Source organism: Gracilinanus agilis, chromosome 3 (genome assembly GCF_016433145.1).
Source record: "Gracilinanus agilis isolate LMUSP501 chromosome 3, AgileGrace, whole genome shotgun sequence".
Classification (NCBI taxonomy): domain Eukaryota; kingdom Metazoa; phylum Chordata; class Mammalia; order Didelphimorphia; family Didelphidae; genus Gracilinanus; species Gracilinanus agilis.
Window position 1 is genome coordinate 19,458,001 of NC_058132.1, and position 11,833 is coordinate 19,469,833.

Genomic DNA, 11,833 nt, shown 5'->3' on the forward strand with positions numbered 1-11,833 from the left:
CAGTTTGATCCACAAAGGTTTGCTCAAGTCTCACCTCAGAGTTCTGAGCCTCTGAGTCCAGAGACTTCCTCCACTCTAGCTGTAAGGGATAGGGCTAACTGATGTTTGCCTCTGGCTCACAGCACCAGGGAACATTCCAAATCTCTCAAGAGCCATCCCTGTCAGTCAAGGTGGCATGCATTTTATCCCAGATTAATGATTATAACAAAGTCTGTTATGTTTGATTGTACCATAGTGTATGAGTCTCTGTGTATAATGTTCTCCTGGATCTGCTCCTTTCACTCTGCATCAATTCCTGAAAGTCATTCCAGATCACATGGAATTCCTCCAGTTCTTTATTCCTTTGAGCACAATAATATTCCATCACCAACAGATACCACAATTTGCTCAGCCATTTCCCCAATCAGTGGACATTCTCTCATTTTCCAACTTTTTGCCACCACAAAGAGTGTGGCTATAAATATTTTTGTACAAGTCTTTTTCCTTATTATCTCCTTGGGGTATAATCCAAGCAGTGCTATGGCTGGATCAAAAGGCAGATAGTCTTTTAAAGTCTTTTGAGCATAGTTTCAAATTGCCATCCAGAATAGTTGGATCAGTTCACAGCTCCACCAGCAATGCATTAATGTCCCAATTTTGCCACATCCTGCTTCTGTAATTTCTAACGGTCACAAAAAGTCAGTTAAACATCTTAGATTCTTCAGAAAGTCAGTTAGGACTTGAAACTATAAATAGAGGTGAAGTTCCAACTGACTGGGCTTTTGTCTTCTGGCTTTCACTGTGGCTGGAGGCTTTTGCTTTGGCTTAACCTGTTGGCTTTGGCCTAACTGCTTTGGCCTTGGCCTGTGCTTATTTTGTCTTGCGGAAATTTGGACTTATCTCATTTCTCTGGACCTCTTCCTGATCTCTCATCTCCATCCCTCCCCTTCCCTGAATTTCCTTTGGGTCCTGGTGGAAGGGAGGACTTGGTGATTAGACATTGTGGGCTTAGTTTCTATAGACAATTAGAGTATCCTCAAATAAGTTACTCCTAGTTTTAATGATTTGATAAAGACTTTACTCAAAAGACAGTCAAATCTTCCTGACTGGGAGAGCTGGGCTCTCTGTCTAAACCTCTCCTGCGACCCATCTTCCACCATCACCCCTCTCCCTAGCAGCAGTTAGAAAATCCTAAACCCTTCTCCCCTTCTGAGTGACCCTGGTATTAATGAATCCCCTTGTTACCTATTCAAACCCTGTGGCGAGTCATTGTGTCGAAATTTAAGACAAGGGCTCAAGGGGAAGGAATCATTTTTCTTTTATTTCTTGAAAGAACTGGTCCATCTTGGCAGGAAGTACCTACCTCAAGACTTCCTCCAGCCATAGTTTGACTGGCAGGGAGGGATCCTCTCAACTCCTCCCTCGAGAGACTTGAGAAACTAACAAGAGAAACCCTCCAGCCAAACCTAAACATTTCTTACTGGCCCTGGTTTCCTCCCTGTATTCTCTGTCTCAAGCCTCTGGGAATAAACCTGTTTGAGCTGCCTCTCCTACATACCCCATTTCCTTTATCTCCTATATACCTTCCCTTACCTTCATTCCTCCTCCGATCACCTTATAATCACCTAATATTCCTTTATCCTTCCTCACACCCAATTTACCTCGCTGACCCACTCAGATTATCATATTTACTTCTTTATAACACCTCCAATATTCATTACTCTCCCTTGTTGTCATTTTAGCCAATTTTCTAGGTGTGAGGTGATACCTCAGAGTTGTTTTGATTTGCATTTCTCTAATTATTAGAGATTTAGAACACTTTCTCATGTGCTTATTGATACTTTTGATTTCTTTATCTGAAAATTGACTATTCATTTTCCTTGCCATTTATTGATTGGGAGATGGCTTGATTTTTTATAAAATTGATTTAGCTCCTTGAATATTTGAGTAATTAAAACTTTATCTGAGTTTTTTGTTATAAAGATTTTTTTCCCCAATTTGTTGTTTCCCTTCTAATTTTGGTAGCATTGGTTTTGTCTGTATAAAAACTTTTTAATTTAATGTAGTCAAAATTATTTATTTTACATTTTGTGATTTTTTTCTAACTCTTGCTTGGTTTTTAAATCTTTCCCTTCCCATAGATCTGACAGGTATACTATTTTGTGCTCACCCAATTTACCTACAGTTTCCTTCTTTATATTCAAGTCATTCACCCATTCTGAGTTTACCTTGGTAGAGTGTGTGAGATGTTGATCTAGGCCCAATCTCTCCCATATTGTTTTCCAATTTTCCCAGAAGTTGCTGTCAAATAGTGGGTTTTTGTCCCAAAAGCTGGGTTCTTTGGGTTTATAGAAAACTGTCTTGCTGAGGTCACTTACCCCTAGTCTATTCCACTGATCCTCCCTTCTGTCTCTTCATCAGTACCATATTGTTTTGATGACTGCTGCTTTATAGCACAGTTTAAGATCTCAATACTGCTAGGCCACCTTCCTTCATATTTTGTTTTTCATTATTTCCCTTGATATTCTTGGTCTTTTGTTCTTTCAAGTGAACTTTGTTATAGTTTTTTTTTCTAATTCAGTAAAAAAGTTTTTGGTAGTGTTATAGAAATATAGGGCACAAGGGAGATATATAGATGTATAATGATGGTGATGATGTGTATCTCTCTATAATCTCCTCAGCTGCAGTTGGTGGAACACCTACTCATATCACCCTAACTGCTGCTATAAGATATCCCCTTCTCTCTAACAGGTTTGATTGATAACCTGTTAGGGATTCTTTAACAGCTACCCAAGTAGGGTCCCTTGAGAGGTTAGATAGATAGGTAAGCTTTCCAGGCCTAACCTGGGGTTGGATAAATTGGTATTGGGCTATTGATCTGCCTTGGATAACATTCAGAATCTGACTGCTTTTGACTCCCTTCCCAAAGGCCTTGATATAAAGACCACTCAGGAAGGTACTTGTTGAACACTCTTTTATCTATAAGTAGGGAAAGGATAACAAGGTCAAGGATTGGGGATTTCAAACCCTATTGATCTATAGATGAATTAACAGTCAGGCCTGGAGGCTATTGATCAGGTGGAGGCTGGAGATTTCACCTCTCCTTTTATCTTTGGCTAGACCTGGCCACAACCAAGCCAGAGAATAAGGAAACTATTGCTGCAGATGTATTGGTGGTCTTTATTCTCTCAGCTCTCTCACTACCAGTGTTGGTGATTCACTAGCTCTCACAGTCTATCAGGAAATAGATACACTTATTCCTACCCTCTTCTTCTTAAACCACCCAGCAACTCTTCACCAATCTTCACCAACCTTCCAGCTACCCACTGCCCAGATTGAACCACAGAGGTGTGCAGAGATCTGTGATCTCCAGTTCTCAGCCTCTGAGTCCAGAAACTTCTGAGTCCAGAGACTTCTAAGTCCAGAGACTCCCCAGTCTAGAGACCTCCTCAAAGTGGCTGTGAGGGGTATTTATAGGGTGAGACCAACCAACATTTACCCCTGCCTCTCAGCACCTGGGAACATTCTGAGTCTTTCAACTGCCATCCCTGACAGTCAAGGTGGCATCCATCTCTTCTTACGATTAACCCAAATTAACAAATCTTGGAATAAAGTGTGTTTAAGCTGAATATAAAATAAAGTTAATACTTAACTAAACTGTAATACACTCTACTTAATATTAAAATAAACAATTAAAATGACTTTAATAATACTGACTACATGACAATTAAGACACAAACTGGGATTAGATACTCCACTATGCTTAGTTATAAACTCAAATAGTTAAATAACAAAACTATTTGCCAGAGAACTACTAGCCATTGCTTAAAACTCAAAGGACTTTGCAGTACCCTAAACCCACCTAGAGGAGTCTGTTCTATAATCGATAAACACCAATAAACCCAAACCTAACTTGCCAATACAGCCTATATACTGTCATCATCAGCACACCTTAAAAAAGTCAGACAGAAAGCAAAATTATTTTTCCATAAAAATGTTAGGTCAAGGTATAGCACATGAAAGGGAAAGACATGGGCTACATTCTCTGTTTTAGAGACCAATGAATCACATTATGAATCTAAAGTGCTTGAAGGAGGATTTAGTAGTAAATGAAGAAGAGAGAGCTTAATTCAATTAGGCAATAGAGCCTGCACACACCACCTGTCATCCTCCTCAATATAATTCACCAAAATTACTAATAACTTAATCAAATAAAAGTGGAGAAAAGTCATAGCATAGTAAGTGTACTGGAAAGCGCACTTGGAATACCAAAATGTAGCTTAACCTTTAAAGCATTTAGCTTATACCTAAAAGATTTCAGTTAAAACTGTTTTGAGCCAATAATAGCCCTGACATTTACCAAGACAATTAATTCTAAACTTACCCAAACTATTAAAACCATATTAGTATAGGTAATAGAACATTTATAACTAGGCTCAATAATAATGGTACTGTAAAGGAACAATGAAAGACTCATTAACAGCATATAAAAGCAAAGATTAACCCTTGAACCTTTTGCATAATGATTTAGTTAACACAGGCAAAAAGAATTATGCCTGACTCCCCAAAATAAAGTGAGCTACTATAAAACAGTTAATTTGAACCAACTCATCTATGTAGCAAAATAGTGAGAAGATTTTATAGTAGAAGTGAAAAACCTATCTCCCTTAATGATAGCTGGTTATCCAAAACACAAATTTCAGCTCAATTTTAAGTTTTATAAAGCATTAATTCTACTAAGCATATCTTAGACTTCAAAGTTAGTCAAAGGAGAGACAACTCTTTTGACCCAGTAAACAAACTCAATTAGAGGGTAATGATTAACTTAATTTTCCATTGTGGCTCTAAAAGCAGCCACCAATTAAGAAAGTGTTGAAGCTCAAACATAAATTACAACTTCATTTCATAAAATAATAAAAACCTCTGATATTACATTGGATGATTCTATTAAATTATAGAAGATATAATGCTCAAATCAGTAATAAGAATTTTATTCTCACATAAGCCTAAGTTAGCAAATGGATAACCCACTAACAATTAACAAAACTGTAACCACAAACATTAACTAGTCTATTATTCTAACTATTGTTTACCCAACCCAGGCATGCACCAATATAAAGATAGATTTTAAAGAATAAAAGGAACTCAGCAATCAAAACCCGCCTGTTTAACAAAAACATCACGTCTAGCATTACAAGTATTGGATGCACTGCCTGTCCAGTGAGTAAACTTCAACAGCCATGGTCACAGTATCCCGATGGTGCAAAGGTAGCATAATCACTTGTCTCCTAAAGAGAACCAGCTCTATATTTCTGGGGGTTCAGAGTGGCGTTAAGTGGTGTCGGATAGAATGAGAACAGTCAGACTAAATGCTTAGCTCAAAACTCTCCAACTCCATGGAGTTTAAAGTTTATTATATACTATTTTCACACAAAGAAAAATTTACAGCTGATAGAGCTTACAAATCACACAAAAGAAAATCCTTGGAGGCTTCAAAGTAAAGATAGAACAGGGTCCAAGTCCGAATTCCAACCACCAATTAGTAGGAGGTTAATTCCGGGAGCAGAAATATATTTCATAGAGATCCTAAACAAATTGAGTCCTGTACTCTTGATTTACAGGATTGCACCTGGTCAGATAAGGTCTTGTCTAGCTTTGTCTGTCTCCAGTCTCGATTATCTAAGTAATATATTTTTTGGAGTTCAGGCTTCTTAATTATCAAGGAGAGAAATTGTTAACTCAGTAGCTGCTGTTCTGCTAAGGATTCAAAGCTTTCCAATAAGAATATTAAGAAAAGGTATGGATCATAAAAGGGGTCAAAAGAGGGGTCTCAGATTTTTATCTATTTTCTTATTGGCGTCCCACATATTTCCCCCTTTTCTTTAAATTAAAGTGATTCATAAAACTTTTATTAATGAGAGGAATCACAGAGAGTGGTTACAACCATCAGCTACAGAGATCTTGTAAACTACAGCTGGATCTGATGTGATTCACAGATTATACTGACAATGTTTCTCTCTATTGCTCTCAACAGTCTCCTAAATAGAGACTCCCATGAATTGCATAACGAGGGTTTAACTGTCTTTTTTTCTCAGTCAATGAAATAGACCTACTGTGCAGAGGTGGATATAATTATGAAAGACAAGAAGACCCCAAGGAGCTTAAGATCTGTAACTTAAACAATAATAGTAATCAATACCCAAGGGATAAACTTAAAAGATTATTCAGTTATCGTCTTTGGTTGGGGTGACCTCAGAGCACAAAACAACCTCCCAATGATATAACCTGGATCAACTAATCCAAGTGCAACAAGCCAGTAACTGACCCATAAATTGATCAATGGAACAAGTTGTTCCAGGGATATCATCGCAATCCTACGTAAGAGCCCATATTGACAATTAGGTTTTACCACCTCGATACTGGATCAGGTGAGACCCACATGGTGCGACCGCTTGTAAAGATTTGTTTGTTCAAAGATTAAAGTCCTACATGATCTGAGTTCAGACTCGAGAAATCCAGGTCAGTCTCTATCTTTACATTGATTTCTCCCAGTACGAAAGGATGAGAGAAATAGGGCCAACATTATTAATGTAACCTTAAACTAATTAATGAAATGTATCTCAATTAATTAATGCTATATTTATATACTCTAGAAAACAGTTCATTAAGGTGGCAGAGTAGGTAATTGCATAAAACTTAAGCCTTTATAACCAGAGTTTGCTAACTTTATAACCTCTCCTTAATTCACGTTAATTTTTATTGTTCCAATCTTATTAGCAGTAGCTCTTTCTTAACACTAATTGAATGAAAAGTATCAGGCTACATGCAGTTCTGAAAAGGCCTAAATATTATTGGACCAGATGGCATTCTTCAACCATTTGAAGATGTAGTAAAACTATTTACCAAAGAACCATTACACCCCCTTACTTCATCAATCTCAATATTTATTATTGCATGAATCTTACCCCTAACCATTTGAACCCAACTACCAATACCATTAACCTTAATTGATCTTAATCTTGGGCTTTTATTTATCTTTTTTTTGTTTGTTTAAACCCTTAACTTATGTGTATTGTCTCATAGGTGGAAGATTGGTAAGGGTGGGCAATGGGGGTCAAGTGACTTGCCCAGGATCACACAGCTGGGAAGTGGCTGAGGCCGGGTTTGAACCTAGGACCTCCTGTCTCTAGGCCTGACTCTCAATCCACTGAGCTACCCAGCTGCCCCCTGGGCTTTTATTTATCTTAACCCTATCAAGACTATCCATTTACTCCACTCTATGATCAGGATGGGCATCAAATTCTAAATATGCCCTAATCAGAGCTCTACAGGCAGTAACCCAAACGATTTTCTATGAAGTAACATTAGCTATTATCCTACTTTCCATTATACTCAATAATGGATCATTTACCTTAAGAAAACTGATAATTACCCAAGAAAACATATGATTCATTACCAAACATGACCCTTAGCTTTAATATGATATATCTGCACACTAGTCAAAACAAATCGGGCTCCATTTGATTTAACAGAAGGAGAAACAGAACTTGTATAAGGTTTCAATGTAGAATATGCTGTAGGACCATTCGCCATATTTTTTCTAGCAGAATATGCTAATATTATTGCAATAAATGTCATAACAATCATCCTATTTTTAGGGTGACCATTAAATTACAATATTCCTAACATAAATACAATAGCCTTTATAATTAAGACAATATTCCTAACAGCAGCCTTCCTATGAATTCCAGCATCATACCCTCGATTCCAATATGAGCAACTAATATATTTATTGTGAAAACATAAGACTCTCTGGCCTTTTAGGGGAGGAGAAAGTGGGAGAGCCCCTGGGCCCACTTATATATTCTCTTATACTAAATTGGCAGGCATTTATCCTGCTATATCTTAGCTAACAGCTAAGCACCTAAACTTTTGGCCTCAATTTAGTGGTAAAAAGAGATTGTTATTCCCTGTTTTTGAATTTACAGTTCAATGCTTACCTCAGCCATTTTACCTATGTTCATCAACCATTGACTTTTTTCAACTAATCATAAAGATATGGTACATTATACTTACTTTTCAGTACCTGAGCAGGTATAGTTGGTACCATCCTAAGCCTTCTTATTCGAGCAGAGCTTAGTCACCCTGGCAGTCTTATTGGTGATGATCAAATTTATAATGTGATCGTTACTGCTCACGCCTTTGTCATAATTTTCTTCATAGTTATTCAAATTATAATTGGAGGTTTCGGTAATTGACTTTTGCCATTGATAATTGGTGCCCCAGATATAGCATTTCCATGAATAAATAATATAAGCTTCTGACTTTTACCACCTTCATTTTGACTTCTACTAACATTTTCCACTGTAGAAACAGGAGCTGGGACAGGCTGAACAATATATCCACAATTAGCTGGTTATCTCGCTCACACAGGAGCCTCCAGCGATCTAGCAATTTTCTCACTACATCTAGCAGGAATTTCCTCCATTCTGGGGGCTATTAACTTTATTACTACAATAACTAATATGAAACCACCAGCCATATCTCAATACCAAACACTCTTGTCTGATCAATAATAATTACAGCAGTACTTCTACTACTATCATTACCAGTTCTCACTTCAGATATTACAATACTATTAACAGATTGAAATATAAATACTACTTTGATCCTACTGGTGGAGGCAACCTGATCTTATATCAACATCTATTCTGATTCTTTGGTGACCCAGAAGTCTATATTTTAATCCTACATGGATTTGGAATTATCTCTCATATTGTTACATATTATTCAGGTAAAAAAGAACCATTTGGTTATATAGGAATAGTTTGAGCTGTAATATCTATTAGATTTTTAGGTTTTATTGTATGAGCCCATCATATATTTACAGTAGACCTAGACATTGATACTCAAGCTTATTTTACATCTGCAACAATAATTATTGCCATCCCTACAGGAGTTAAAGTATTCAGTTGATTAGCTACTTTACATGGGGGGCAATATGAAATGATCCCCTACAAAACTATGAGCCCTAGGCTTCATTTTCCTCTTTACAATTGGAGGTTTAATGAGTATTGTATTAGCCAACTCATCATTAGATATTGTTCTGCATGCTACATGTTGTTTTATCATTTGGAGCTGTTTTTGCTATTATAGGTGGTTTCGTCCCTTGATTCCCTCTGTTCACGGTTTATATACTTAATGATATAGGAACAAAAATTCACTTCTTCATTATATTTGTTGGAGTAAATTTAACATTTTTCCCACAACACTTTTTAGGGTTATCTGGTATACCAGGACGATATTCAGATCACCCAGATGCTTACACTATGTGAAAAGTTTTATCATCTCTTGGCTCATTTATTTCACTAACAGCCATAATCTTAATTTTTATCATCTGAGAGGCATCTGCATGTAAACGTGAAGTTCTAATGTTGAACTAACTACAACTAATATTGAATGATCATACAGTTGTCCACCTCCTTACCACACATTTGAACAACCAGTCTATTAAATCCTAACTCAAGAAAGGGAAGAATTGAACCCTCTAAGATGAATTTCAAGTCAATCCCATAACTTTTATGACTTTCTCATAAGATACTAGTAAAGCCATTAGATCACTTTACCACAGTTAAATTATACGTTTAACTCCTATGTATCTTAAATTCCCTCCCCAATTGAACTAGGTTTCCAAGATGCTACATCACCTATTATAGAAGGACTTATATATTTCCATGATCACACACTAATAATCATTTTCTTAATTAGCTCATTAGTGTTACATATCATTATTTTAATACTCACTACAAAAGTAACCCATACATGCTCAAGAAGAAGAAACAATTTGAACTATTATACTAGCTGTTATTTAGTACTAATTGCCTCCCATCTTTATGAATTCTTTACATAATAGACAAAATTTATCATCCATATTTAACAGTCAAAGCTATAGGCCACCAATGATACTGAAGTTACGAGTACACTGATTATGAAGGTCTCACATTCGATTCATATATAATCCCAACTCAAGACTTGAGCCCAGGACACCTTCGATTACTAGAAGTAGACAATCAAGTCTTTTTGCTTGTAGAACTTGTAGTACAGAGAGAGGGGGTCAGAGCAGTTTTTACAGGCTTTGGCTGAGTTCTGATGTCAATCAGGAGTTTAGAATCTTGGAAGAAAGTTTCAGTTGGACCTGGGACCTCGTGGAGAGAGAACCAGGGCCAGCAGAGCTGCTTCTTCTCCTGTTTGAGATGGAAACTTAGCCTAGTTTTGGAGTATTTATTTGAGATTTGTTAATTTAGATAAACCCTTTGTATCTCCATACTCTACCTCATTTCCCTACCTTCCTTCCCTTATCTAAATGTCTGTGAGGAGTAAATAAGGAGAGTGAATCAGAGTAGTTTCAAATCTGTGAGGGTTTAGTTATACTCTTGCAGTACTTTATCTAGAAATGTTTGGTAGCCATCATCATAATCCCTTTTGATTTCAAGATTACCTTGAGAGTTAAGTCAGGGCAGGACATTGCTCAAACCCCATCTCTGCTTCCCTTCCCCCACCTGAGGTTTCTTTAAACAATTGTTAGGTCTTCCTTTAATCCCCTTTACCTGACAAATCAACCTTATAATACAATAAACCCTTTTATGTTTCAACAGACCTGTTAGTTACTTTGTCAGTTAATTAGTAAGAGAGGGAAGAAGAGGAAAGAACCAACATACTCTGGGCTTGGAGGGAAGCCGGTATCCATCCTGAAGGAAGGTGTAACTGCAAAACAAGTCCCTTCCTGTGAAATTAACTAAAGCCTGTAGTTAATTTCAGTTTAGTCTATTTCCCTCAGCTTGTGTTTGAGTCTGAGTCCTGGTCTATAAGCCTGCTGTCTTTGCCTGTTAGATTAAATTCATCCTATCCCTGGAATTTTGTTACCTCAGTGTTATAGTCCCTGACTTCAGCCTCATATTATATCCTGAATCTCAACATTACATCCTACCTGCAACTCATATTATTTACGTAGCAAGTACCTGACAACATGCCTTCAAAATCCCCTTTAACCAAACACCTTTCCCAAATTCACTCATTACAAACTACAAATCCATATATTAATTTCCTCAAAACATGTCTTAAATACATGAGCAGTTCCATCAATGGGCCTAAAAGTTGATGCTATCCCAGGGCGACTAAATCAAGTCACCCTGACATCATCTCGACTGGGTGAATTTTATGGACAATGTTTGGAAATCTGTGGATCAAACCATAGCTTTATACATATTATTCTAGAAATAACTTCACTCAAATATTTTGTTTTTTTTTTGTTTGTTTGTTTTTAAACCCTTAACTTTCAGTGTATTGTCTCATAGGTGGAAGAGTGGTAAGGGTGGGCAATGGGTGTCAAGTGACTTGCCCAGGGTCACACAGCTGGGAAGTGGCTGAGGCCGGGTTTGAACCTAGGACCTCCCGTCTCTAGGCCTGACTCTCAATCCACTGAGCTACCCAGCTGCCCCGTTCACTCAAATATTTTGAAAAATGATCTGCCATAATGTAATCATTTTGAGTAAATATTATACTTTAAAGTATAAGTGAGACATAACATCTCCTCAAAATAGTATGCTACAATTAGATACTGCAACATGATCCATAACCATTATATTAATAATTATTGGGTGGATAATTTTTGGTTGTAATCCTAATTCCTTTCCCTCTAGAATACAGGACTCTTCTGTCTATAAGGGGATACATTCCAAGACTGAGATAGATGAAAATGTGGACATAAGTGAACCCTTGTTGACCCCATAAAGAAGAGGATTTTCTCATGTATATAAAAATAATGTCTAATTGATAAATTAAACACACAGGAAAG